The sequence below is a fragment of the Scyliorhinus torazame genome, chromosome 10 (genome assembly GCF_047496885.1).
Source record: "Scyliorhinus torazame isolate Kashiwa2021f chromosome 10, sScyTor2.1, whole genome shotgun sequence".
NCBI classification, from domain to species: Eukaryota; Metazoa; Chordata; class Chondrichthyes; order Carcharhiniformes; family Scyliorhinidae; genus Scyliorhinus; species Scyliorhinus torazame.
The window spans coordinates 21,697,334-21,722,701 of record NC_092716.1 but is presented as its reverse complement, the minus strand read 5'-3'; the positions used below and the strand labels follow the sequence as shown (position 1 = coordinate 21,722,701).

General features: G+C 46.9%; 1 protein-coding gene across 1 annotated transcript in view; it reads right to left on the bottom strand.

The window, feature by feature from the left end:
* Positions 1-25,368, bottom strand: part of LOC140430385 (chromodomain Y-like protein 2) — a 177,859-nt gene that overhangs the window by 41,841 nt on the left and 110,650 nt on the right. The gene's annotated exons all lie outside the window — the stretch shown is intronic.

Here is a 25,368-nt window from a genome sequence, read left to right as displayed (position 1 = left end):
GATAAAGAATGCCATGTTTTTTTAACCACACATTTTATACCGAAGCTAGTATGTTGCATTTATCACCTATTCTTTTTTTGGCAATTAAATATTTCACTAATCTTATTTGTTATTGAATAGCTATTAGAACATAGGACATTACAGCGCAGTACAAGCCCTTCGGCCCTCGATGTTGCACCGACCTGTGAAACCACTCTAAAGCCCATCTACACTATTCCCTTATCGCCCATATGTCTATCCAATGACCATTTGAATGTCCTTAGTGTTGGCGAGTCCACTACTGTTGCAGGCAGTGCATTCCACGCCCTCACTACTCTCTGAGTAAAGAACCTACCCCTGACATCTGTCCTATATCTATCTCCCCTCAATTTAAAGCTATGTCCCCTCGTGCTAGACATCACCATCCGAGGAAAAAGGCTCTCACTGTCCACCCTATCCAATCCTCTGATCATCTTGTATGCCTCAATTAAGTCACCTCTTAACCTTCTTCTCTCTAACGAAAACAGCCTCAAGTCCCTCAGCCTTTCCTCATAAGATCTTCCCTCCATACCAGGCAACATTCTGGTAAATCTCCTCTGCACCCTTTCCAATGCTTCCACATTCTTCCTATAATGCGGCGACCAGAATTGCACGCAATACTCCAAATGCGGCCGCACCAGAGTTTTGTACAGCTGCAACATGACCTCATGGCTCCAAAATTCAATTCCTCTACCAATAAAAGCTAACACACCGTACGCCTTCTTAACAACCTCTCAACCTGGGTGGCAACTTTCAGGGATCTATGTACATGGACACCGAGATCTCTCTGCTCATCCACACTGCCAAGAATCTTACCATTAGCCCAGTACTCTGTCTTCCTGTTATTCCTTCCAAAATGAATCACCTCACACTTTTCTGCATTAAACTCCATTTGCCGCCTCTCAGCCCAGCGCTGCAGCTTATCTATGTCCCTCTGTAACTTGTAACATCCTTCTGCACTGTCCACAACTCCACCGACTTTAGTGTCATCTGCAAATTTACTCACCCATCCTTCTACGCCCTCCTCCAGGTCATTTATAAAAATGACAAACAGAAATGGCCCCAAAACAGATCCTTGTGGTACACCACTAGTAACTGGACTCCAGTCTGAACATTTCCCATCAACCACCACCCTTTGTCTTCTTCCAGCTAGCCAATTTCTGATCCAAACTGCTAAATGACCCTGAATCCCATGCCTCCGTATTTTCTGCAGTAGTCTACCGTGGGGAACCTTATCAAACACTTTACTGAAATCCATATACACCACATCAACTGCTTTACCCTCATCCACCTGTTTGGTCACCTTCTCAAAGAACTCAATAAGGTTTGTGAGGCACGACCTACCCTTCACAAAACCGTGTTGACTATCTCTAATCAAACTATTCCTTTCCAGATGATTATACATCCTATCTCTTTTAAACCTTTCCAAGGTTTTGCCCACAACAGAAGTAAGGCTCACTGGTCTATAGTTACCGGGGTTGTCTCTACTCCCCTTCTTGAACAAGGGGACAACATTTGCTATCCTCCAGTCTTCTGGCACTATTCCTGTAGACAAAGATGACTTAAAGATCAAAGACAAAGGCTCAGCAATCTCCTCCCTAGCTTCCCAGAGAATCCTAGGATAAATCCCATCCGGCCCAGGGGACTTATCTATTTTCACACTTTCCAGAATTGCTAACACCTCCTCCTTATGGACCTCAAGCCCTTCTAGTCGAGTAGCCTGAATCTCAGTATTCTCCTCGACAACATTGTCTTTTTCCTGTGTGAATACTGACAAAAAATATTCATTTAGCACCTCTCCTATCTCCTCGGATTCCACGCACCACTTCCCACTACTGTCCTTGACTGGCCCTACTCTTACCCTAGTCATTCTTTTATTCCTGACATATCCATAGAAAGCTTTAGGGTTATCCTTGATCCTACCTGCCAAAGACTTTTCATGTCCCCTCCTGGCTCTTCTTAGCTCTCTCCTTAGGTCCTTCCTAGCTAACTTGTAACTCTCGAGCGCCCTAACTGAAACTTTACATGAGCCTCCTTCTTCCTCTTGACAAGTGTTTCGACTGCTTTAGTAAACCATGGTTCCCTTGCTCGACCACTTCCTCCCTGCTTGATAGGTACATACTTATCAAGGACACGCAGTAGCTGTTCCTTGAACAAGCTCCATATTTCCATTGTGCCCATCCCCTGCAGTTTTCCTCTCCATCTGATGCATCCGAAGTCTTGCCTCATCGCATCATAATTGCCTTTCCCCCAGATATAACTCTTGCCCTGCGATATATACTTATCCTTTTCCATCACTAAAGTAAACGTACTCGAATTGTGGTCACTATCACCAAAGTGCTCATCTACCTCCAAATCTAACACCTGTCCTGGTTCATTACCCAGTACCAAATCCAATATGGCCTCGACTCTCGTTGGCCTATCTACAAACTGTGTCAGGAAACCCTCCTGCACACATTGGACAAAAACGGACTCATCTAAAGCACTCGAACTATAGCGTTTCCAGTCAATATTTGGAAAGTTAAAGTCCCCCATAACAACTGCCCTGTTGCTTTCGCTCCTATCCAGAATCATCTTTGCAATCCTTTCCTTTACATCTCTGGAACTTTTTGAAGGCCTATAGAAAACCCCTAACAGGGTGACCTCTCCTTTCCTGTTTCTAACCTCAGCCCATACTACCTCAGTAGACGAGTCCTCATCAAACGTCCTTTCTGCCACCGTAATACTGTCCTTGACTAACAATGCCACCCCTCCCCCTCTTTTACCACCTTCCCTGAGCTTACTGAAATATCTAAACCCTGGCACCTGCAACAACCATTCCTGTCCCTGCTCTATCCATGTCTCTGAAATGGCCACAACATCGAAGTCCCAGGTACCTACCCATGCCGCACGTTCACCCACCTTATTGGAATGCACACACTCAGGTTATTAAAGTTCTTATAACTAGGGTATAGTTATAACTGGGTCTCATTAAATACATCTTTAAGGATATCCCTTTTGTAAAGCAATATTGTCTGACACTGCTCTCGGAAGAAGGAACTTGGCCCTTTGGATCATTTGAGTTTGATACCCCTGCCATGAAAGAATAAAATAAAACATTACTCAGGTAATTCAGAAAGCTCATGAAATGCATAATTTTGTACTATTAAAATTGTCACAATACAGCAGCAGCTATTAACAAATGTACAGCAAGATGCCCAAATGATTAAATTATTAAGGTCAGCACTTTGGAATAATGTTAATACAGCCATTGCAGGAGCTGAAACCGGAGCAAAGGAATCTAGCTCAGTTGCTGACTGAACAATTCCCACCAAGGAGGAAAGATAAATTTTGCTTCGAGGATGAAATGCTGGAAGCTCGAATGAATGAGAGAAAGGATGTAACGATTATGTGATGTAGATGTCATCCCTCGTCTGAGAATTACAGGGGACGATGGCTGCAAAAGTCAAGGCCATACCGCCCAAATCCGTCAGATTCAGGAGGATGCAGGACAGCAGTGGGCACATCTCCCAAAAGACCTCGGAAGGCAACTCTCCTGTTATAAGAACTCAAGAAATAGAAGCAGGAATAAGCCATACTGCTCCTTGTTCTACCATTCAATAAGATCATGGCTAATGTCATAACTCAATGCCATTGCCCCAACCAGCCCCTACCGCTTGAACCGTCCAAAGACTATCGATCTCAGTCTCGAATATACTCAACAGTGGAGAACACACAGTCCTCCGGGGTAGAGATTAACAAAGTTTAACAATACTTGGTTATGGGTGGCAAACCCCTGTCGCAAATAGACCAACTGAAAGCCACCCCTGTGGAACTTTTATTTCTAACTTGCTTACACGCGCAAGCCAGTAAGAGGATGCTAACCAGTGCAATGGAAGGAAGACCAAGAAGCCAAGAGCTAAGGGCGCATGGGATGAATGGAAGATATTTGTGTATTAGAAAGGCACAAGTAGGAAGCTGCACTTATATTAATTCAGGGGTCTGCAATCTGTGGAATTGGAGCCGTGCGCGGCTTTTAAAATCTATTTTGGGGGCTTCTGATCATTTCCAGCTGGATCACATCACCACGAAAAAAATATTTTAAAAACAGTCAAGGGTCAGCATTTTTCAGTGCTGCCGTCAGCCAATGGAATTTTGGTTGACCTGGCTCACCGCCCGCAGTGGCTCTCACCACGGCAGGGTCGGAAAATTCCATCCCAGGGAATTAAGTGCCATGTTTCTATTGTGGGGATAAAACGCTAATTTTCACGTTACATTTTACCGTTTCAAATGATTATAGGAACATAGGAATTAGGAGCAGAAGGAGGCAATTCAACCCTTTGATCCTGCTCCACCATTCAATCAGGTCAAGGCTGATCACTTCCAGATCTCAAACCCACCTTCCCACTTGTTGCCCATGTCCACTTAACCCGTTTTTAAAATCAGAAATGTATCTATTTCCTTCTTAAAACCATTTAATAACTCTGACTCCACCGCACTATGGGGCAGCGAGTTCCACAAATGCACCACCTTCTGCAAGAAGTAGTTCCTCCTCATCTCAGTTCTAAATCTACCACTTCTCAACCTATATCTGTGACCTCTCGTTCTAGATTTTAATGTAAAACATCATTGTGCTCGAAATAAATCTGTTCCAGGGCTATTGCTACACCATAGTCATAGGTAATGCCTTTGGATCAAGAACCGATTTTATGGTTGCGACTATTATTATTTCCAATACCGCTTTGATGATAAATTATTCTCAGTCACAATAATTAACAGCCAAAAACAAAAAGCAGAAAAAGTCATCAAGTGCGATAATACAGTGGTTTCCGGTGCAATACATAGACACATCTCTCACTAATCTTCTCAACGATATCACTTATTGGGGTTGAAATTTTAAAAATGCAGACTTTGCCAGTTTTAACAAGGGTGAAGGCCAGACAGCATGAGCTTTGAACAAGGCTTTCACACGCATGCCAGCTGTCCATAAGACCATAAGACATAGGAGCGGAAGTAAGGCCATTCGGCCCATCGAGTCCACTCCACCATTCAATCATGGCTGATTTCAACTCCATTTACCCGCTCTCTCTCCATAGCCCTTAATTCCTCGAGAAATCAAGAATTTATCAACTTCTGTCTTAAAGACACTCAACGTCCCGGCCTCCACCGCCCTCTGTGGCAATGAATTCCACAGACCCACCACTCTCTGGCTGAAGAAATTTCTCCTCATCTCTGTTCTAAAGTGACTCCCTTTTATTCTAAGGCTGTGCCCCCGGGTCCTAGTCTCCCCTGCTAATGGAAACAACTTCCCTACATCCACCTATCTAAGCCATTCATTATCTTGTAAGTTTCTATTAGATCTCTCCTCAACCTCCTAAACTCCAATGAATATAATCCCAGGATCCTCAGACGTTCATCGTATGTTAGGCCTACCATTCCTGGGATCATCCGTGTGAATCTCCGCTGGACCCGCTCCAGTGCCAGTATGTCCTTCCTGAGGTGTGGGGCCCAAAATTGCTCACAGTATTCTAAATGGGGCCTAACTAATGCTTTATAAAGCTTCAGAAGTACATCCCTGCTTTTATATTCCAAGCCTCTTGAGATGAATGACAACATTGCATTTGCTTTCTTAATTACGGACTCAACCTGCAAGTTTACCTTTAGAGAATCCTGGACTAGGACTCCCAAGTCCCTTTGCACTTCAGCATTATGAATTTCGTCACCGTTTAGAAAATAGTCCATGCCTCTATTCTTTTTTCCAAAGTGCAAGACCTCGCACTTGCCCACGTTGAATTTCATCAGCCATTTCTTGGACCACTCTCCTAAACTGTCTAAATCTTTCTGCAGCCAGATGCTGAAGCAAATCCCACGCATACGTCTCGTCACAGGGGGGATGGCTGGCAATTAGCAAGTCGCCACATTTGGATCCCTCAAGCTCCCTCGTGAAGTTAACACTAATAATGAGGACCAGGCAACCAAAATAGTCATGATACTCTTGACTTGGATAGACGGCTATCAGATTGCAGACCAGGTAAAGGTATACATTATCGCCACGTTCCCAGTACGCTGACAGTGAAGCCCTGCGGCAAGCCAGCACATGCTTACTCATTCCCAGATAGAGTCACAGAGAAGCAGTGGGTTAGGTGTCAATGGGAGTTGAGTGTGTATGAGAGTTTACACTACCGATGTACCTCGAATGTCCTGGGCTATTCGTGTGATCAGCACATGACGAGTTATGGATCAATTGTGTAAGTGGACCTCAGGCAGAACCATCTCTGATAATGGAGGTAATAGAATGTGTCAATTTTACTCACACATGTATCTGATGGCCTGGGAAATGTTAGAGGTCACTTATGTCACTGTGCGGAGTCTGCACGTTTTCTCCATGTCTGCGTGGTTTCCTCCGGGTGCTCCGGTTTCCTCCCACAAGTCCTCAAAGACGTGCTTGTTAGGTGAATTGGACATTCTGAATTCTCCCTCAGTGTACCCGAACAGGCGCCGGAATGTGACGACGAGGGGATTTTCATACTAACCTCATTGCAGTGTTAGTGTCAGCCTACTTGTGACATTAATTAAGTTTATTATGTTTAAATTAATAAAACGTTTGGAAGAATTTGTGAAGATAATATAACCATGATGACAGAAGAGATTGAGAAGAATTAAGTGTATTTTGCAGTTTGTATAGTTATTCCGATGTGATTTTTATGTATAGATGATGTACTGTGATTTAGTGATAGATTTCTTGGAATACATAGTTCAAAGGTAGAACTAATGTTAGAGTTGTGATTGAAACACCGTTTCCCAAACTTATACCAAAATCATGAAGTGCGATGCGCCTGAGCACGCATTCTAGATTGAGCCTCATTGAAACCACAGTACACCGCAGGTTTGTGAAGTGTGAAATCTAATTAACGATCTAACTCTGCAGTGTTACAACTGATGCCGCTATACCCCGGTGCTCAGCGCAAGAAAGCAGTCCAACACTGCAAACTAGCCACAAGCAAAAAGAGGATGCAGGGAAATCACTTTGATCAGAGTGTTGGCGCAGCGTCGAATGGATAGAGTATACGTGTTGCCCTTGGTCTGTGTTGAGTACATAGGTGGCATCAATGAGAGCAGATTAGAAGTACACAAATTGTGAGAATATAAAGTGCACAGGACAGTGTCGCGTGGGCTCGGTTGTCTTGCCTAAGTGAAGTGGAAATTACAATTTTTGATTTGAAATGAATGCTTGGGATTTGAGATGCTCCTGGCGAGGATGGCAATGACTGTCAATCTTAAGTTGCCCTGAGGTTTAGTGCAACTTAATGACTTGCTAGGTTATTTCAGAGGGCAGTCGACCACATTAGAGTGGATTGGAACCACATGGAGGTCAGACCTGGTACATAACATAGAACATAGAAAATACAGCACAGAACAGGCCCTTCGGCCCACGATGTTGTGCCGAACCTTTGTCCTAGATTAATCATAGATTATCATTGAATTTACAGTGCAGAAGGAGGCCATTCGGCCCTTTGAGTCTGCACCGGCTCTTGGAAAGAGCACCCTATCCAAACTCAACACCTCCACCCAACACCAAGGGCAATTTTGGACACTAAGGGCAATTTATCATGGCCAATCCACCTAACCTGCACATCTTTGGACTGTGGGAGGAAACCGGAGCACCCGGAGGAAACCCACGCAGACACGGGGAGGATGTGCAGACTCCGCACAGACAGTGACCCAAGCCGGAATCGAACCTGGGACCCTGGAGCTGTGAAGCAATTGTGCTATCCACAATGCTACCGTGCTGCCCTTAAGAACAAATAAATCTACACTATATCATTTTACCGTAATCCATGTACCTATCCAATAGCTGCTTGAAGGTCCCTAATGTTTCCGACTCAACTACTTCCACAGGCAGTGCATTCCATGCCCCCACTACTCTCTGGGTAAAGAACCTACCTCTGACATCCCTCCTATATCTTCCACCTTTCACCTTAAATTTATGTCCCCTTGTAATGGTTTGTTCCACCCGGGGAAAATGTCTCTGACTGTCTACTCTATCTATTCCCCTGATCATCTTATAAACCTCTATCAAGTCGCCCCTCATCCTTCTCCGTTCTAATGAGAAAAGGCCTAGCACCCTCAACCTTTCCTCGTAAGACCTACTCTCCATTCCAGGCAACATCCTGGTAAATCTCCTTTGCACCTTTCCAAAGCTTCCACATCCTTCCTAAAATGAGGCGACCAGAACTGTACACAGTACTCCAAATGTGGCCTTACCAAAGTTTTGTACAGCTGCATCATCACCTCACGGCTCTTAAATTCAATCCCTCTGTTAATGAACGCGGACACACCATAGGCCTTCTTCACAGCTCTATCCACTTGAGTGGCAACTTTCAAAGATGTATGAACATAGACCCCAAGATCTCTCTGCTCCTCCACATTGCCAAGAACTCTACCGTTAACCCTGTATTCCGCATTCATATTTGTCCTTCCAAAATGGACAACCTCACACTTTTCAGGGTTAAACTCCATCTGCCACTTCTCAGCCCAGCTCTGCATCCTATCTATGTCTCTTTGCAGCCGACAACAGCCCTCCTTACTATCCACAACTCCACCAATCTTCGTATCGTCTGCAAATTTACTGACCCACCCTTCAACTCCCTCATCCAAGTCATTAATGAAAATCACAAACAGCAGAGGACCCAGAACTGATCCCTGCGGTACGCCACTGGTAACTGGGATCCAGGCTGAATATTTGCCATCCACCACCACTCTCTGACTTCTATCGGTTAGCCAGTTCGTTATCCAACAGGCCAAATTTCCCACTATCCCATGCCTCCTTACTTTCTGCAGAAGCCTACCATGGGGAACCTTATCAAATGCCTTACTAAAATCCATGTACACTACATCCACTGCTTTACCTTCATCCACATGCTTGGTCACCTCCTCAAAGAATTCAATAAGACTTGTAAGGCAAGACCTACCCCTCACAAAACCGTGCTGACTATCCCTAATCAAGCAGTGTCTTTCCAGATGCTCAGAAATCCTATCCTTCAGTACCCTTTCCATTACTTTGCCTAACACCGAAGTAAGATTAACTGGCCTGTAATTCCCAGGGTTATCCCTAGTCCCTTTTTTGAACAGGGGCACGACATTTGCCACTCTCCAATCCCCTGGTACCACCCCTGTTGACAGTGAGGACGAAAAGATCATTGCCAACGGCTCTGCAATTTCATCTCTTGCTTCCCATAGGATCCTTGGATATATCCCGTCAGGCCCGGGGGACTTGTCTATCCTCAAGTTTCTCAAAATGCCCAACACATCTTCCTTCCTAACAAGTATTTCCTCAAGCTTACCAATCTGTTTCACACTGTCCTCTCCAACAATATGGCCCCTCTCATTTGTAAATACAGAAGAAAAGTACTTGTTCAAGACCTCTCCTATCTCTTCAGACTCAATACACAATCTCCCGCTACTGTCCTTGATCGGACCTACCCTCGCTCTAGTCATTCTCATATTTCTCACATATGTGTAAAAGGCCTTGGGGTTTACCTTGATCCTACCCGCCAAAGATTGTTCATGCCCTCTCTTAGCTCTCCTAATCCCTTTCTTCAGTCCCCTCGTGGCTATCTTGTATCCCTCCAACGCCCTGTCTGAACCTTGTTTCCTCAGCCTTACATAAGTCTCCTTTTTCCTCTTAACAAGACATTCAACCTCTCTTGTCAACCATGGTTCCCTCACTCGACCATCTCTTCCCTGCCTGACAGGGACATACATATCAAGGACACGTAGTACCTGTTCCTTGAACAAGTTCCACATTTCACTTGTGTCCTTCCCTGACAGCCTATGTTCCCAACTTATGCACTTCAATTCTTGTCTGACAACATCGTATTTACCCTTCCACCAATTGTAAACCTTGCCCTGTTGCACGCACCTATCCCTCTCCATTACTAAAGTGAAAGTCACAGAATTGTGGTCACTATCTCCAAAATGCTCCCCCACTAACAAATCTATCACTTGCCCTGGTTCATTACTAAGTACTAAATCCAATATTGCCCCTTCTCTGGTCGGACAAGCTACATACTGTGTTAGAAAAGCTTCCTGGACACACTGCACAAACATCACCCCATCCAAACTATTTGATCTAAAGAGTTTCCACTCAATATTTGGGAAGTTAAAGTCACCCATGACTACTACCCTGTGACTTCTGCACCTTTCCAAAATCTGTTTCCCAACCTGTTCCTCCACATCACTGCTACTATTGGGGGGCCTATAGAAAACTCCTAACAAGGTGACTGCTCCTTTCCTATTTCTGACTTCAACCCATACTACCTCAGTAGGGTGATACTCCTCGAACTGCCTTTCTGCAGCTGTTATACTATCTCTAATTAACAATGCCACCGCTCCACCTCTTTAACCACCCTCCCTAATCTTATTGAAACATCTATAACCAGGGACCTCCAACAACCATTTCTGCCCCTCTTTTATCCAAGTTTACGTGATGGCCACCACATCGTAGTCCCAAGTACCGATCCATGCCTTAAGTTCACCCACCTTATTCCTGATGCTTCTTGCGTTGCAGTATACACACTTCAACCCATCTCCGTGCCTGCAAGTACTCTCCTTTGTCAGTGTTCGCTTCCCCACTGCCTCATTACACGCTTTGGCGTCCTGAATATCGGCTAACTTAGTTGCTGGACTACAAATCCGGTTCCCATTCCCCTGCCAAATTAGTTTAAACCCTCCCGAAGAGTACTAGAAAACCTCCCTCCCAGGATATTGGTGCCCCTCTGGTTCAGATGCAACCCGTCCTGCTTGTACAGGTCCCACCTTCCCCAGAATGCGCTCCAATTATCCAAATACCTGAAGCCCTCCCTCCTACACCATTCCAGGACAACTCTGTCTGTCCTGGCTTTTAACTTCCAGCCTAACTCCCTAAACTTGTTTATTACCTCCACACCCCTTTTCCTACCCATGTCGTTGGTACCAATGTGCACCACGACGTCTGGCTGCTCCCCCTCCCCCTTAAGGATCCTGAAGACACGATCCGAGACATCCCTGGCCCTGGCACCCGGGAGGCAACATACCTTCCGGGAGTCTCGCTCGCGACCACAGAATCTCCTATCTATTCCCCTAACCATTGAATCTCCTACAACTATTGCTTTTATATTCTCCCCCCTTCCCTTCTGAGCCCCAGAGCCAGACTCAGTGCCAGAGACCTGGCCGCTAGGGCCTTCCCCCGGTAGGTCATCTCCCCCAACAGCATCCAAAACGGTATACTTGTTTTGAAGGGGAACAGCCACAAGGGATCCCTGCACTGTCTGCCTGTTTGTTTTTTTCCCCCTGACTGTAACCCAGCTATTCTTGTCCTGTACCTTGGGTGTGGTTAACTCCTTGTAACTCTTCTCAATCACCCCCTCTGCCTCCCGGATGATCTGAAGTTCATTCAGCTTCAGCTCCAGTTCCCTAACATGGTCTTTGAGGAGCTGAAGTTGGGTGCACTTCCCGCAGGTATAGTCAGCGGGGACACCGGTGGTATCCCTCACCACCCACATCCTACAGGAGGAGCATGCAACTGGCCTAGCCTCCATCCCCTATTACCTTACAGAATATAGCTGTCCTGTGGACCAACTGGATCTCCGCCCTCCGACTCTGCTCCCAGTTTCTGTAAACACCTGGCTCTCTTCTCACTCTTTGCGGAAATGTCGGAAACAAAATGAAAGGAGCACCTTACTCCCTCCTCACCTAACTCCCTCGGTCACCAAACTCTTACTATAGCACTCAAATGCACCAAATTCAGCACTCACTCAGTCACCAAACTCTTACTATAGCACTCAAATGCACCAAATTCAGCACTCACCAAACTCTTACTATAGCACTCAAATGCACCAAATTCAGCACTCAGTGCAAACAAAGTCTGCACTGGAGGGGATCACTTTTATACTGTGAATACCTCTGAAAACTGGCCTAATCTAATTAACTAATTAACAAGCTCCAGCTGCAAGTGCCTACAAGTAGAAGCTTTGTTTAAAGCTGATTGAAAATTCACCTTCTTCTAAACCAAACAGCAACTTTTAAGTTAATTAACTAAATAAAAGAAAGACTAGACTTTAGATAAAAATGAAGCCTTATACTCCCTCAGTCACCAAACTCTCACTATAGCACTCAAATGCACCAAATTCAGCACTCTGTGGTAAGAATGGCAGATTCCCTTCCCAGAAGGACAGGCAGTTGTGAACTGATCTAACTGAATGATGGAACAGCTTTGTGTGGCTGAATGGTCTACGTCCTGTTCCAATGTTCCCAGGCTGCTTGGTAGTCGTGACAAGAATGAACTTGTTGACTTTGCTGAATAATTTAACTGTCACCTTTTAATGAAACATCCACCGGCCTGGATCTTGCAGTCCAACCAAAGTTTTCAAAGAAGTCTTTCATGGGGTGTGGGCGACACTGGCATTTATTACCCAATCCTAATTGCCCTCGAGAAGGTGGTGTAGGTACAGCCACAGTGCTGCTATGGAGGGAGTTCCAGGGTTTTGACCCAGTGACTGAAGGAACGACCGATATATTTCCAAGTCAGGATGGTGAGTGACTTGGAGGGAAACTTGCAGATGGTGGTGTTCCCAGGTATCTTCTGCCTTTGTCCTTCTAGGTGAAGGAGAGGTCACTAGTTTGGCACGTTTCTTTTATTCGCTTATGGGATCTGGGCTGTGCAGGCTGGGCCAGTATTTACTGCCCTTCCCTAATTGCCCTTGAACTGAGTTGCTTGTTCGGCCAATACAAGAGTCAATCATATTGCTGTGGGTCTGGAGTCACATGTAGGCCAGACCAGGTAAGGACGGAAGATTTCCTTCCCTAAAGGACATTAGTGAACTAGATGAGTTGTTGCAACAATCAACAATGATTTCATGGTCATCATAAGTTTTTATTGAATTCAAATTTCACCATCCGCCACGGTGGGATTCGAATGCAGATCCCTGGAGCATTACCCGGGGTTTCTGGATTATTAGTCCAGTGACAATACCACTGCGCTACTCCCTCCGTGTTATAAAAAGAGTCTTGGTGAGTTCCTGCAGTGCACCTTGGAGATGGCACACGCGGCTGCTACTGTGCGTGGGGGGGAAGGGAGTGAATGATGTGGAACGGGTGCCAATCAAGCGGGGCTGCTTTGTCCTGGATGGTGTTGAGCTCCTTCAGTGTTGTTGGAGCTGCTCTCATCCAGACAAGTGGAGAGTATTCCATCACACTCCTGACTTGTGCCTTGTAGATGGTGGACAGGCTTTGGGGTGGTGGGGGGGGGGGGGGGTGGTGTATCAGGAGTTAAGTTACAATCTGCATGATTCCCAGCCTCTGAGCTGCTCTGGGAGACACCGTATGTATATGGTTGGTCCAGTTCAGTTTCAGGACAATGGTGTCAGGAAACAGAGGTAGTTTTAAGTAATTTATGTTTGCGTTTGCGGGTAGTAGAAATGTGGCATATCTTTAAGCAAATACAATTTTGTGGTTCTGTATTTGAAAGCATTAATGATTGCAGGTTGGTTCCGATGCCTATTTGGTAATGGGTTTACAATCTGAAAGCAAACAGGGTTTAAAGGAAAACTAGGTTGTTGCTTAGCAACTGTTTATAACCCCCACGAGTCTCACGGGCTCGTGGAGTACGAGCTCCCCCGCTGAGGGGTGGAGGCCCAACAGGGGGCTTACTCATTCCACTAGTCACGAGGCGTGCGGAAAGGAGAGTCGAACGAATGGTTTCTGGCCAATAGTAAAGTATTTCTCAGTAACAGTTCCAGTTGGGACTACTCTGCAGCTCATCTCCTACCTGGGCCAGTCTTCGGTCCTGAGTTAACTATCCCGCTGATGGACCTCCGGCCTCAGCGGGTGAGCTCGTACTGCAAGAGGCTCACGGGGAGATTAAATCGAGTCATCCCTGTGGGACTCGGTGGCGGTTATAGCATCCCTCCCCCTCCTTGTCCGTACGTCCCTCCAAAGAAGGTAGAGCAGGAAGACGCCAGCTCCTCCTCACCAGCGGCTGCACTTTCAGTGGCTGCGGGACTGGGTCAGGGGGCGTACAGCATGTCGAGGAACGCTTTTCCTTGATAACCACAAGAGGGCTACCACCACTGTTGACTGATCGCCGTCATAATCCACAGATGCCCTGGTCTCCATTTCCGTGCCGGAGTCTACCACCTCACGCATCTCGGTGTTGGGGCCCCCAGGGGTGACGCCCTCAGGCCACCAGCTGGATGACTGTTCCTCTGGTGGGGCATGGCCCAACACTGGTCCCCTGGTCCTGAGGTGGTCAGGGTGCTTCCGCACCGTCTGTTCTCGTGCCTTCACCTGGTACGAAACTGGTCCAGTGTGCTGTCGCACTGTCCCTGGGATCCATCGGACACCGTCCCCGAATGGGCGTCAACCAGGAGCAGAAATATTGGGCATTGGAAAGATACGGCAAAATTCGTGTGCAGGTGCAACCAAGTCTAGACGGTCATTCCCATGGATGCAGCAGGTGGCTGGCGGGAATTTTTGCTGTTCCTGGCATGTGGTTCATTGTTGGGACAGTGGTCCGATCGCGTCATGCAAGCCTGGCCACCACACACAGCTGCGGACTAGCATTTTCATGTTCGATACCCTGGGTAAGATGATGTGGTATACTTTCACCAATACGGAATCTTTTAACGTCCAGTCTCGTATCTGGGTGACCAGCAAGGTGTCCATAAAGGTAAGTGTCAAAACAACCTAGTTGGATCACGGTGGAGAGGAAAGTGCATTGGCAGCGGGAGACTGCTCAACGTGTCCGTGTTCACAATTTGCGTGCCTGGGGGATGCTCGCAATGTACTCGTATGCTGCAAGCAACAGGGCCCACCGCTGAATCCTGGCGGACGCTATTGGCGGGATTGCCTTGTCCTCTTTAAAAAGCCCTAGCAATGGCTTGTGGTCCGTCACAATGGTAAATCGATGCCCCTACACGGACGGATTAAATTTCTTCACTGCGAATACCACGGCCAGCCCTTCCTTTTCCATCTGGGAGTAATTGCGCTCTGCAGAGGTCAATGTCCTTGACGCAAATGCAATCGGCCTTTCTCTTCCATCAGCCATGCGATGGGACAATACATCTCCGATTCCATAAGGCAATCGTCGCACGTCACCAAAAGAGGCTTGGAGGGGTGTCAATAATCTGGACAGAAGCTTTACCCTGGCAAAAGCTTCCTCCTGAGGTGCTCTTTAAGTCCATTCTTGGTGCTTCTTCAGCAATGCGTGCAGTGGGAAAGGATGGTCGCTACATCAGGAATAAATTTCCTGTAGTAATTTACGAGACCTAAGACCGACCACAACTGTATCGCGTTGCTCAGGTGCTCCCTTTCGGTGCCTCTGGTGATCAGGACGTTATCCTAGTAGACCGCCTCATGCGGTAGCTCTCTCAGGATGTTCTCCATAACACGCTGGAAAATTAGGCAAGCCGAAGACACTCCAAATGTATTCGTAGAGGCTCCTGTGGGTATTAATGGTTACATAATGCTGGAATTGGCCCAGCTCCAACTGGAGTTAGAATCATAGAATGGGCTGAATGGTCTCCTTTTGCACTGTAAATTCTATGATTCTATGCTCCAAGGAAAATAACCCCAAACTATCCAATCTCTTCTCATAGCTACACTTTTCTAGCCCTGGCAACATTCTTGTAAGCCTCCTCTGCACTCTCTCCAGAGCAATAACATCATTCCTGTATTGTGGCGACCAGAACTGCACACAATACTCCAGTTGTGGCTTCACCAGTGTTTTACACAATTCAAACATTATATCCTTACTTTTATATTATATACCTCTGCCAACGAAGTAGAGCATTCCATATGCTTTCTTGCAACCTTGTCTACCTGAACTGACCCCCCATATCCAACTCCATCTCTAACTGGTGGCCATTCACCGGCACGGTAATCCTGATGTGGACAACTTGTGGCATGACAATGTCATTCAATTGCATACATTCCTCATCATCAGGTTGTTCTAAGTGGAATGTCCGGGCTCTGGGCTGGCCCCTCCCTCGGGTAGGGCAGCGCGCTTTCCGGTTGACTTGCGGTTTCCTTTCCCAGTGATTTCGCTAGCCACAAGTACCGCTCCGCCTTGGAACGTCCTCCCAGGGAGGCGTTCCGCCTGGCTGTATGGCCCTTGACCAACAGACCTGGTCCCGGGTATGTTCAAGCCAGGGCGGGCTCCCGGGATCCCAGTCCCAGGGGGCGATGTGTGACGGAATCAGTGGTGTCCTACGCTGTTTACCTCCATCCCTTGGAGTTCCTGGACTCCCTTCCCTGCTCCCCCCCATGAGAGGGAGACCTCAATGGCCTTTTTTAGGTCCAGCAACAGCTCAGCCAGCAATTTCTGCAGAATCGCCATATTATTTACTCCGCACACAACGCGGTCCCGTAGCATCTCGGGTTGGGATGGTCTGAGTCGCAAATCTCAGCTAATTTATGCAATCATGCCAAAATCTCAGTAACCGACTCCCCTGGAATCCACTCGGCCATATTAAATCGGTACCTCTGTAAAAACTGACGGTTTGGGATAGTAGTGGTTTGGTACGAGCGCCTCTAGTTCTTTCAATGTCTTGGGAGTCTGGGGCCGTGGGGTACATCAGGCTCTTTGTGATGCTGTAAGTGGGGCACCACAGGCGGCAAGAAGAATTACCATCTGGCGGTCTTTCCAACCATACTATTCGTCTTAACAAAATTGTGCATAGGCTCCACATTACTGAGTCCGGTCCTCTACACTTGCATCGAGTGTATGGAGTCTGCCAGAGAGCGGCATTTTCAAAATGCTGCAAACCTTATTCCTTCGCAAAGAAAGGCGGCTGTGCTCCAAATGATCAGCAGCGCCGACTGTTGTTCCACTTTATCCTCATCGCCAATTTAGTAGTCACAGAAGAGTTCAGAAAAGAGAGTCAAACAAATGGTTTATTAGAAAAGTAAAGTATTTACAAGTAATAGTTCCAATCGGGACTACTCTGCAGCTCGGCTCCTACCTGGCCCGGTATTTAAGGTCCTCAGTTACCTGTCCCGCTGATGGACCTTCACCCCTCAGTTGGGGAGCTCGTACTCCACGAGGCTCGCAGGGTGATTAGTTAGGTCGTCCCCGCCAGTCTCATGGGGTTTATAACACCCGAAATAAAAGCTGACCCAGGAATGAGCTGACATCTCAGGATGGTCCCGGCTGGGGATTTCGACTGTTGCTGAGCTGCTGCAAGTAGGAAGTAAACTACTTTTGAATCACCTTTTCGGGACTCCTCATTGATGACAATGGCAATCAGGGACCATCCAAGGTCAGAAAGACCTTTTGAGTTACTTGTCACTTTAACCCAGGAGAAGCTGGACAGGACAAGGGAGCTGGGAAAAAGCAGACTCCCCAAAAGAACAATAGAAAGTTCAGAAACCAAGGGGTTGGGGCAACAAGTGGGTCTCAGGAAGATAGTTAAATTACCAGAAGCAAAAAACGAGAGAGAAGTTGAACCATGTCCTGTTTGCTGAAGTTACAGTAAAAAGCAAAGAAAGTGTTCCGAGTTAAAGAGGCAGCTGCAAGAACCAGGTTTAACGTGAGAAGCCAGACATCGGAGGTAAATCAAAAGTTTGATGACATCGTAATACACCTGGTGAAGCAGTGATGTCCTGTTGGCTCCCTTGGCTGGTTGAGAGATTGTGTGGGAGATTGACTGCACGTGGAAATCCAAGGGAGAGGAATACTGAAAGGAGAGGTGAAATCCTGGAGGTGGATCCTTGGTGAAGGAATCCGAGAGAAAACCTTGTTTGGAAGAAGATTCCAAGGCATGATTTTTTTTTTTGAGAGTGGATTTTGTTCATACAAAAAGCGGAGTCCACACCAAGTTGACAAAAAGGCGAAACTTTTATTCTCAGGCTTCCGATAGTACTGACCGGTTCCCGACTGGCCAGCTTTGCACAGGAATTGATTAAGCTGCCCGCCTCCTTAGCGGGGAAGCGCGTATTCCACAAAGGACTCTGGGAATACAATTGTCCCGACTCCGTAAGCTCTGCACGGGCACAGGTTATTAAAGTGGAGTTTGGAAATACTCATGTGGAAGTCAGATTCCAGTGAGACCAGTTGGGGGATTGGATGTGAAATTCACAGAAGTTACATTGGGTGGTAATTGTCACTTGGTTTCAGAGTATGGCGTGTCTGACCACATTTTGCCTATAGGTTTACATGGACTGTGTACTTACTAAGAACATTAGAGTAGAAGATCTATTTTGCCAACTTGTGTAATGCTGATAAATCTATGTACATCTGTAAAGATTTAGGTGGGTGAAGGAGTAGTGCATTGGAGTTAATCTTATTCTTCCATTAAAAATAAATCATCAGTCAGTCCTACGACCCTGCTTATCCACGGCCAGAATTCTCCGCCCGTTGCGATTCACCTTTCCCGCCGGCAGCGCCCCCCCCTCCCCATGGATTTCCCGGGGCTGCAATGGGAAATCGCACTGACAAGGGGGGGGGGGGGGGGGGGGTATAAAATCCCACTGTCACTGGACGGCGCGCCGCCGAGAAACAGGCGGTTGGGGCACCGGCGAATCGAGTCCCACATCTCCAAATAAAAAAATAAAAATTACGATCTACCGAGCTGGGGTTCCACTCCGTTTCCCCAGTATTAACATCAGTTGGAATCGTAACAATGGTCACACCCCAGGATTTTGATAGTGGTGGATTCAGCAAAGGTAATGCCATTGAATATCATGGGGAGATGGTTGTATTCTCTCTTATTGGAGATGGTCATTGTCTGGTATTTGTGTGGCACGAACGTTACTTGCCACTTGTTAGCCCGTGCCTGGTCTTACTATACATGGGCACGGACTGCTTCAGTATGTGAAGAGTTGTGATTGGTTTGAACTTTTTCATCGGCAAACATCCCTATCCTGGCCTTGTGGAGGGAAGGCCATTGATGAAGCAGCTGAAGATGGTTGAGGCTTGGACACCACCCTGAGGAACTCCTGCAGCAATGTCCTGGGACTGAGATGAATGACTTCCAACAATCACAATCATCTATTTTTGTACTAGGTAGACTCCAAACAGTGGAGAGTTTCCCCTGATTCCCATTGACTCCAGTTTTGCGAGGGCTCCTTGAGTCACACTCAGTCAAATGCGGCCTTGATGTCAAGGGCAGTCACTCTCACCCGACCTCTGGAGTTCAGCTCTTTTGGCCATGTTCGGCCTAAGGTTATAAGGTCAGGAGCTGAGTGGCCCTGCTGGAATCCAAATTGAGCATCAATAAGCATGTTGTTGCTGAGTAATTGCTTCTTGATAGCACTATTGATGATACTTTCCAAAACTTTATTGATGATTGAGAGTAGATTGATGGGGTGGTAATTGGCCGGGTTGATTTTGTCCTGTTTTTTGTAAACAACGCACACCTGGGCCATTTTCCACATTGTTGGGTAGATGCCAGGTGTTGTAGTTGTACTGGAACAGCTAGGCCAGGGGCTCAACTAGTTCTGTAGCTCCAGTCTCAATTATTATTGCTGGAATGTTGTCAGGGCTTCTAGCCTTTGTAGTGTAGGTGGGACTGCTATTTTGTTCAGTGCCGTGAACAGGGCTGAAAGCTGTCTTCCCCTTATAAAGCAAAGTCAGCGAACTAATGTAATATAATAGTGGCTCTGGTGCACATCATGTTGGATCTACACCACATCAATGGTATTTGATGCTGGGAGCTTTTGATCGTCCTTAATGGTGTCCTGCTGTCTAGGAGAGGCAAGCATCTCCCCATCAACTATTTAACCTCCAATAATTGATCGTACTCTACAAAGGTTCTGGGTTCAAGTTCCACCTGAAGGCTTGAGCAAAGAAACCAGGCAGACATTCCAGTGCAATACTGAGGTGGTGTGTATGCTGTTGGGGATTCTGTCCTTTGGACAAGTTGCTGTCTGCACTCTCAGTTAAATGTGAAAGATCCCACGGCACTATTTTGAAAAGATCATAAGACATAGGGAGCAGAAGTGAACCATTCGACCCATCGACTACTCCGCCATTGAATGGAAAGCTGGAGAGTTAACTTTGGTGTCCAGGCCGATCCCACAATCAACTTCATAAATAAAGTTTATCATCTGTTGATTGTGGCTATGCTGTGTGTGCCAATTGGCCACTGTGTTTCCGCCATGACAGCAGTGACTAATACTTAAAAAGGTACTGCAATGGCTTCAGGACGTCTGGAGATCGTGAAAGGCACTATATCAATGCAAGCCTTTCTTTTCTCGAGAGGACATTTGCAGCACTTTCCACCTCCAAACTCAAGATTTGTTACTTGAGTCAGAAGACATCCTCCAGCCGACAACCGTCCTTGCCTCCTGCAGAATCAGATTGCCAATTTGTGGTGAAGGGTTTCAACTCATTCACTGCGGTCCAATGGTTTCCTTCTGCTCAGGTCTCCAGACATGCTAGGGAAGTCCCGAGTGCTTGGGGACACAAGAGGGTGGGAGCCATAACATCCAGCTGTTCACTTTAACTGACTCCAGATGTGACACCCCCCCCCCCCAAAAAAAATACACGCCAGCCCAGAAAAGCTCACCCCCCACCTGCAGGGGCAGGGCTGTTGACAGGCCCAGCCTAAGAGGTGACCACCATCTCCAGAGGCAAACCCTGACATCCTCCAGCCATTCACTTCACTTGCAAAAGCAGCACGGGCGCAGAGAGTAGATGGGCTGCACGGTAGCATTGTGGATAGCACAATTGCTTCACAGTTCCAGGGTCCCAGGTTCGATTCCCGGCTTGGGACACTGTCTGTGCGGAGTCTGCACGTTCTCCCTGTGTGTGCGTGGGTTTCCTCCGGGTGCTCCGGTTTCCTCCCACAGTTCAAAGATGTGCGGGTTAGGTGGATTGGCCATGATAAATTGCCCTTAGTGTCCAAAATTGCCCTTCGTGTTGGGCGGGGTTACTGGGTTATGGGGATAGGGTGGAGGTGTGGACCTTGGGTAGGGTGCTCTTTCCAAGAGCCGGTGCATACTCGATGGGCCGAATGGCCTCCTTCTGCACTGTAAAATTCTATGATTCTATGACACATACCGCACACATTCAGTGGTGGAACTTACAAAGGTGAAACACAGCTATGGGGCAGAGTTAGGATTATCAAAATTTACGAGAACTGGAGATAAAGTGCATTTCAGATAAGCCAGAATAATGGTGTTGGGATGAAATCCTGTGGTGTTCACAGGTCGATGCAAGGTTGAGGGCATCATTGCAAGGGGTCTATGCACGGATGCAGATCACTGCTGTAGCAGAGGTATGTACCTAAATGATTCATTTATTTGACCTTCTGGTCTTTTTTATTATCGGGCGTCTTCTTGTACCTGAGTCATGGCAGCAACCTTTTACTGATTCTCATTAGCGTCCCCATGGAAACCAATCAAATTTCTTAGCTTGGCTCAAATATTGCATCGAGTGCCTCCTGATGGTGGATGCAAACTGAGAATCGGGGGGTTTGACAGGTATCCCTGGGTGCTGGCACCACCTTGGGAGGTTTTACAAAGTTAAAAGAAGCCGTTGTTTGAAATGAACTTAAGAGCAACAAATTATCAAACGGCAGTCACCCTGACAGTCACCGACTCATCCTTGAAGTTAATTCAAGATCTGGCCTCAGGATACTCCGTAATTCTGTCAAGACAACCCTTGTAAACGTTTGTCTTTGAGCGTGTAGCTTCTTGGGCACGTCAAATGCAGTTGCCCTGGCCTGTATACTTGGAGGCAGAGATAAGAGTGATTAACATTTTGATAGGGCGGCACGGTGGCACAGTGGTTAGCAATGCTGCCTCACGGCACCAGGGTTCCGGGTTCCATCCCGGCCTTGGGTCACTGCCTGTGTGGAGTTTGCCCTTTCTCCCCATGCCTGCATTGATTTCCTCTGGGTTCTCCTGTTTCCTCCCACATTCCGTTCATGTGCAGGTTAGGTGGCTGGCCATGCTAAAAATTGTCCCCTAGTCTCCAAAGGTTTGGTGGGGTTATGGGTTTGCAGGGGAGTGGGCCTAGGTAGGATGCTCTTTCAGAGGGTCAGTGCAGACTCGATGGGACAAATGGCCTCCTTCCACACTGTTGGTATTCTGTGATCATCTCAGATGTAAACACACCTGCCTTGATCATCTCCTTTGGTGTTGACCCATGGACGGGGGAGTGGGTGGTGATGTGTTATATGAGTTGGTTTAACATTGACTGCAACTGGATGCAGTGAGACTAGGAACAGGCTTCCGACACAGGAGATGGTTCAACACTGTTTTATTGAACTTGCTGATTGCTGTACATAATCTGCTGTGGGTTGACACTCTATTAATCTAACTGATAACCTCCTACTGGCTTGACCAGACTAGCTCTCTGCTACATGGAGACGGTGCTCACTGCTTTGTGCACTCTAACTATCTCTGTAGCTGTATCCCGTGAGAGAGAGGGAGAGTCTTGATGCCTTGTGTGTTTTATAGTGGTGGTGTCCTGTCTGGTTATTGGTTATTCTGTGTCGTGTGTGTTCATTGGTTACCCTGTGTGTCAGTCGCTGCCTGTCTGCATCTCATTATATACATGAGTGGATATTATGACAGGTGGGTGGAGCATTAAGAAATTGTTTCACGATGAAGCTGAGAAAAGATGACATAAATCTGCCAATGCACTTTGTTGGAACTTAATTCAAAGAACTAACAAGCAGTCTCTCCTTTTGAGAAAAGAGGACCCAATCATATGAAGGAGTGAATGGACTCCTGCGGGGAAATGACAGACCACCAATACTTCGACCATCTTGTGGGGAGTGACCTGGAAGGGTCAGAAAGCAGGGCTGAATATTCTACATCCGAGCACGGAGAGGACAATGATAATATTGAAAACACAGCCAAAGGTCAATGTTGCCTCATTATTCACAAGAATGATTCCAGGTATAAAAAGAACTGTAGCTATGAGAATAGATTGGAGAAGCCGGGAATTTATTCATTGGAGTAAAGACTGACAGAAGTATTCAAGATCCTGAGGGGTAGGGATAGGGTAAATAGTGAGAAACTGTTCACACTCAATCGAGCATCAAGAACTGGAGGGCATAGATTCGAAATACTTGGCAAAGGGAGTAGAAGTGATGTGAAGAAAATTCTTTTCACACCGAAGGTGGTTGGAGTCTGGAATGAACTTCCTGAGCGGGTGGTGGAGGCAGGTCTGAGCGAGGTATTCAAAAGGGATTTGGATTGTTATCTGAAAAGAGAAGGCTATGCAAGGTTACCGGGACGAGGCAGGGGAGTGGGACGAGGCACGATGCTCTTCCTTGCAAACCAGTAGTCGCCATCCCAACTCGAAAAAGGCTCTATGAGATTCCGAGCTTCCCACTGTTCCACCAGCTCCTCAATCTACTTCACCATCTGTTTGCCTCAAGAGTAGGAAGCAGGGAATTACCGAGTTACGGCGTTGAATGTTTGAAACGGGGGAGAATTGGTCAGGTGGGCAACAGCCTGGCCTTCGCAGTGCTGAAGGTAACAAGCTCTTTTGTCAGGGTTTTCTGTAGTTTAGGACTAATTAGTCGCCTTTTACCTGTCAAATGAGAGGTGCAACCACAGGCCAAGAGATGGATAATTGAGAGCAGAACACAGTGTGTGGGTAAGAAAGGAGCTGCTATTAATTTAATCACACACCTCGAGCAGTGCAGCAACCTTGTTAGCAATCTGCTGCTCCCACGTGATTGGCTTATGTCTCCTGGCTGGTGCATAGGCAGTACATGTTACTCATAGTTTGCAGTGATTTTGATAATCCGGTTTTATCTTTTCTCCCCGCATTTGTAATGCTACAAGCAGAACCTGAAAAGACCCAAATCAGCCACAGGGACTGGATTTGAACCATCTTTAAACCAATGTTGACTCGGGGCATTTGCACACCCCAAACAGTGCGTTGCTGGCAGACCCCAGCTCGAACTGCTGCGACACACCGCAATTGGCCTCTCAAGGCAAGGGGAGTGGAATCAAAATATCATCCCAGGGTTGCTGATCATGGTTCCAGCCCAGCAATCTCCACTGGGGCGATGGAATTCGGGCCAACCATTTCTGCAGCCCTCGCTCGAAGAAACTGCAGCCGAATTGCAAAGTCAAAGGGAACTGACAACAAAATGAATAGGATTCGAATGAAACATCATTGGGCAGCACGGTAGCACAAGTGGTTAGCACTGTGGTTCACAGCACCAGGGTCCCAGGTTCGATTCCCGGTTTGGGTCACTGTCTGTGTGGAGTTTGCATGTCCTCCCCGCGTCTGCGTGGGTTTCCTCCGGGTGCTCCGGTTTCCTCCCACAGTCCAAAGACGTGCAGGTTAGGCGGATTGGCCATGATAAATTGCCCTTAGTGACCAAAAAAGGTTAGGAGGGGTTATTGGGTTACGGGGATAGGGTGGAAGTGAGGGCTTAAGTGGGTCGGTGCAGTCTTGATGGGCCGAACGGCCTCCTTCTGCACTGTATGTTCTGTGTTCTATAGAACGGGGAAATTTCTCGGGAGGCCTACTGCAGGGAGGGGGTGGGATTATGTGAGGTCTCCAGACTAACAAGGCTCAGGATATGTCGTGGACCAGCTGTGTTTTGGTTTGTCACGGGAGGCAGGAGAATGAGGGAGTGCCAGTCCAAGCTGAAAAAGGGGGTGGCTTCAGGAAGGGTGCCAGAAAACATAACGTCACAGGGAGGGGGCTTACAGTTTGTGGAAAGCTCATCAAGCAAGGCGAGTTATTCAATCACTTTTGAGATCAAACTGCACAAGAGAAACTCATCATCAGGTGGCTAAGAATTGAGATTTTCCACATTCTTTCCACAGTGGAATAGCTCCGCCATGTGTCTGGGAATACATTCTTGCTGGTCCTGCGCCACGTGATGTGTAGTGACGTCAGCAGAGTGTTTGCACGGGTTTTGAGTGGACCGCCATCTTGATTGTATTGAGCAACATCTCTGAATAAACGTCTCATCTGGATTTTACAAGAATCCAGAGTGTGGGCACCCCCAAACCTTTTCCCTTTGCGGCGACAAAGAAATATAACAAGCCCATTATCTGGATTCACTCAAGAGCAGATGCTAGGATGTGATCGGACAAACATGACATTTTCGGCACGAGACTGCTGCTCACTGTTCTTTCAGATTTCGACCCAGCAAACCACATTGAAAAAGACCTTGCGTATAAATTTAGCAGTTGACACTCTGTACACCTTCGAAAAGGTGCTGGACTGATTCCAGACCTATAAAGGAGGTTAAATGGCTTTATAGGTAACATCCATGTGGTCACCTGCACTAACTTGTATTGCGTTGGGAGAGGTATTTTCTAGAGAATTGTATCCCTTCACTGCCCATTCGCATTTGCTGTCTTATGGCTCCTCCCCGAGGATTTCAAGGAAGGGAAGGGTTGGGGTAG